This window comes from Apostichopus japonicus, chromosome 8 (assembly GCF_037975245.1).
Source record: "Apostichopus japonicus isolate 1M-3 chromosome 8, ASM3797524v1, whole genome shotgun sequence".
Classification (NCBI taxonomy): Eukaryota; Metazoa; Echinodermata; class Holothuroidea; order Aspidochirotida; family Stichopodidae; genus Apostichopus; species Apostichopus japonicus.
In genome coordinates, this window is record NC_092568.1 from 32,626,460 (window position 1) to 32,631,962 (window position 5,503).

Below are 5,503 nucleotides of genomic sequence, written 5' to 3' on the forward strand. Positions count from 1 at the left end.
TTCCAACGACTTACACACTAAAGTCGCCACTTCGAATTCCAATCCCGTTAAATCACCCTACTTTCACATTTTTATTTCTGTGATGTATGCTTGTTATCATACGAGTTGAAGTAGGAGAAAAATAAATGATGTCTGCAAACATGCAAAATGAAACACGGCATTAGAAATATAAAAACGGTTTAAATTTTGAACAGATCGTAATTATTAATTCGTTGCCAGGCAGTATACTGTTCGGAATTTCAGGTCTTCAGTTTATGAGATAGCTTTACATCAGGGGTTCCCCAACCTGGGGTGTATGAACCCCCAGGGGTGCGTGAGTCCATTCCAGGAGGTTCGTGAGACGTTTCTGAAAGTCAAAACTAGAATACATTTTGTTGAACTAAAATCTGATATACCATTATAATATACTAATGTACAAAAGTCGTACCTATCGACAAACTCTTTTCGCGATACCGCATATGTTGCCATACGTACCATGCATGTGATACTTGATCTTTTAGGAAGCACTGTTATGCGTATTATAATATAATAATGACTCAGATCGTGCCTCGAAAAGCTGGGGTTCGTGGGCAACTCTGGCAACCACAGGGGATTCGTGGGGTGGGATAAAGTTAGGGAAACCCTGCTTTACATGGTAAATGTTACTAGGTGGTTAGGATGGGGATGTCGATGTCATATAGGCACTTGTAACGAGTAAAGTGTGCACATTTGGGATGAATTTATTATTTGTTCACGCGGCGTCATACACTGGAGTCTGCATCCTTTTTGCCGGATGAAGAAAACGTATGCGTTGAGTTTTATGTGGTTCATTTCCACAAGTATAACTGTAACACATGTTTATCCAACACCCAAAGTAGGTAATTTTAGAATACTTTACTCAGTTCCGGTGGTTTATCTATGATCAGATAAGGTCTTCCGATCCTTCAAGTTACGGATTCAAGTGAAAACACAATCGATGGTTATTTGTCCACTCGAACATTCTTTCTTATATACTGATATATGATGGAAATTACACAGGAAATAACTAATATATCAGGAGTTAAGTTACATACTTGTATACCGGGCTACCTGCGGCGCTGGGTGAGCCAAACCTCTAAGAGAAAATTATGAGTTTCAGAAGTTCATACCGCGGAGTAGCGAATCACTCTGTTATATCAGGTGACGTAAGACCCAGTAAGCTTACCACATAATACCACAGATGATCATATTTTGAAAATTTAATACATTTTATACATTTCAATCTACAGACTTCCGCCTTTCAAAGCAATTGGCTGTGTGTTTAGTTTTCTTGGGAATCGTTTGCTGCGGTATAATTATTTACTTTATCAAGACTTCCGTCCGATAATGAAGGTGATAACAAACGGATGCATAAGGTGATATCAATGGTGATATATGATGCCTTTAATTTCAGTTAAAGGAAGTTGATTTATACCAATTGAAGGTCAAATTTCATTAGTTGTATACCGCGCATAGGAAGGATCGAGCTGGTCATCTTTCACAAATTTGGACGCTCGGGCTTAACTGTAAGCCCTATCAAAGCGGTTTCATAAAAAAAATATCATATTATGCTATATAATGTTGTGGAGGTAAATTTTACATTTGCGTTTTCCTTTCTTTCTGTTACATTTATATTTATTCAAACTATGTCATAATGAATTATCAGACCCGGAGATACAACGAATTATAAACAAACTCAAATGAGTTTTTTTTTTTATAAGTAGCCTATACAAAATATCAAATTTAATTTTGTGGGTAAAGATACCCAGTCCGTTACGACCTGTTAACTTTGACCAAATCTTACATTTCAAACGTGATGGTGGTTTTCTTCTCTTTCGTTGACTATTGTAAGCCGTTTGGTCCAGCTTATCATACCAACGGGAAGTTCATTTCAACGAACTTTGGCCAACCGACCACATGATATACACAAACCAATGACTTAGTGAATAACTTCCGTTCAGTGATGATGTCAAGGTTACTGGTTTAGACCCAGAACCGTTACATTTTCTTTTAAAACTCATATATTTTGCACTAAACTATATACGGACAATTGTTGTTGCATGCTGACCACTGATGTATATGTGATAATCACTAACAAATCATTGGTATACTTGAGAGTACAATGCCACACTGGAACATCATTCTGAAACCAGTGTGTTGTGCATTTGATATACCAATGAATTGCCGACTATATTCCCTGGGGAAATATGAAAGTAAAAACACATAAAAAAGAGCACTAAATAATTTTAGGCCTATAATATATAGCTGTGCTCACTTTTACTGCCATCAATAATCTCATCTAAAAGTATATGGGAAGCATGATCGTACTCTTTTCATTCTTCTCCTGGTGCTTCTTTCCACGTCACTGCAGGCAGTGATTTGGATTTTTTTTGCATTTCCATGCAGGTGGCCTCAGATGCAATTTGGTGCAATATAGCACACTTCAACACCCACTCCATTTTGTAAATAATTTTGCATTTTCACCTGGCCTTAAATGCAATTTGGTACTCCAAATGAGATTTTTTTTCTCATTTGGAAATGGAAAAGGGGTTTTCTGACTTGTGAAGCGGGGGGGGGGGGGGCGGAATGATACTTCCGTCCCACCATATTTTTCACTGGGGGACTGGCGCCCCCAGCCCCCCCCCCCGGTTCCTACGCCCTTGACTGCAGGGATAGGTATACCGATATTTTAGCTGCGATTCAATTTCATATGTGGTAAGTTAATAGTCTTAGACCCCTCCCACCCCCTACAATCAACCAACAAACTTTACCATTTCAAAACGTTACCACTTCAGTGAGTACGACAGATTTGCGGCCGACATTTTGTTTAACGTCGCTCAGTCATCACTGATCAAAATGCTTACAAAATGAAAACAGATTAATGCATGTACAAGAAGTCTTTCAACATTTTCAAAACAAAGTAGGGTTAAAAAAGACAAAGTGTTTGAAGCCAGGGAGGTGTCATTTAGGTGCGGGCAGCTCCCTGGTAGAACTATTGTATTCATCCGCACATACATGGTGCCCTGTTCCGTGCTGCTTTCATATGCATGGGAGCCCAGGTATATCAACTGCATGATTGGAAACCTACATTTTGGATGCTACTTTTTCTTACACGAAACCATCACTTGATCTCATGACAAGAAAAGGCCGATACGGATCGGGACGGACGGATGAGGCAATTATCGACCCCACTCTCCAATTCGAGGTGTCACGGTTTGTGGCCATGGGGCGGTGGGGGGGGGCGTGTCCTTCCCTCCCCATCCCCAAATTGTTCAGACTTTTTGCCAAGTGACTTATACATTTTATAACACACATAGCCTATATACCCAAGCCGAGGCTGGCAAAATTATAATGGATGAAGATCATAACGTCATGTATATCTTAGTCACTTTACCTAAGAAAAACTATATTAAATGGAAGGGGATACTTCCACCCCACCCACCTACCCCTCCCCAGAACAGACATCAGGCAACAATTATGCAAATAAATTCAAAATCTGGATATACGGACCTGTAAGTTCGAAACTCAATGAGCTTCAATTTTTCTTAGTAGAAGCATATATATCCTAAAGGTGTATTTGTAGCAAAGGTTCCATACTTGGCATGCGGTCTTCACATTGCCCTATAATATATATATATATATATATATATATGAAAATCGTAATGAGTTGGAAAATCAAGAACAGTGAAAAAACTTTCAGCCTCCACCGGGATTCGAACCACGGGCCTCCCGCTCTGTACGCGGACACCCTAACCACTAGGCTATGGACGCTGATTGTATGTCCAGAGGTTCGAAACCGGTAAGGAAGATCGTAATTCCACTGTAGGCGTTTGTCACCTGTATCGAACAATACTAGTTCTGTTTTTGGTGACATATTTTGCCTTACTCTAGAGATCAAACATGATGCTAACCAACTCGAAAATCATTTGTGATTCCTAAAGCCGGATCTCGAAAAAGATACTTTGAACAGACTTTGTGTTAATGCAATGGAGGTAAACGACAAAGACAAATGAATATATATAAATGAAAATCGTAATGAGTTGGAAAATCAAGAACAGTGAAAAAACTTTCAGCCTCCACCGGGATTCGAACCACGGGCCTCCCGCTCTGTACGCGGACACCCTAACCACTAGGCTATGGACGCTGATTGTATGTCCAGAGGTTCGAAACCGGTAAGGAAGATCGTAATTCCACTGTAGGCGTTTGTCACCTGTATCGAACAATACTAGTTCTGTTTTTGGTGACATATTTTGCCTTACTCTAGAGATCAAACATGATGCTAACCAACTCGAAAATCATTTGTGATTCCTAAAGCCGGATCTCGAAAGAGATACTTTGAACAGACTTTGTGTTAATGCAATGGAGGTAAACGACAAAGGCAAATGAATATATATAAATGAAAATCGTAATGAGTTGGAAAATCAAGAACAGTGAAAAAACTTTCAGCCTCCACCGGGATTCGAACCACGGGCCTCCCGCTCTGTACGCGGACACCCTAACCACTAGGCTATGGACGCTGATTGTATGTCCAGATATCGTAACACCTGCTAGTTCAAGAACTAGGTTTCCTCTTCCACTGCGATTAGATCCAGTAGTGGCTCATTTCCTACGATCTAAAGACAGGGGCCAAGGAAAAACAAAAACTGTCATATAGGAAGATAAATATGATCAGACCTCCGGAATAAAACAAGACTCCCCCAAAAAACCAAGAAAAGGAAGGAAGAAGCTATTAGCTGTTAATAGCAAATTCACTTCTGTTATATATTTACAGAGAGGTGAAGCCTTCTGATGAGCTGAAGTGTTTAACCCAAGAACGGATACACATATGTTAATAGTGTGCAGATTATCGCTATACAGCCAATTGTTCACTTCATGTGATGTCGCACACACACACACACACACCATTGTAATCGGAAATAATACCAATTATCTATTGGACGATAAGTCGATCAAGTTCTCCTTCGATATTATAATAAACAGTCTGGGATTAGATCTCCATTTAGGGTATCGCCAGATAATGCTAATAATAACATCAAAATAATGGAAATTACAGGTGCAGAAGTCCTTCCTTTTTTCCCCTTTCTATTCTTGTATAGTTGGTGAAACGAGCAGGAAAGCGATGGTTCGGATACAAGTGAATCGAGTCACTTGTTTTTGAAAATGAAGACATTGCTGTAGAGGTTCGACTTGGGTTGGAACAATTTCGGAACTCTACCCTATATATTAAGGACATAATTATGTGATATTGACCGCAGATATCATGATGAAACATAAAATAACTACACTACATAACTCTTATCACCCTTACTATCACCATATTCAAGCTATATCTGGGCAAAATGTTCCATTTCGAAATACTGTAAGGTATTACAGGACGTACCGTATATCAGATTTCGACCTGAATATCACATATATAAAGTAGACTATAGACTGTATAAGAACATGCTTGGAGAGTATCATATAGGCTAGGTTAATTTCATGGGGCGGCGGAAGAGGGTTCAATATG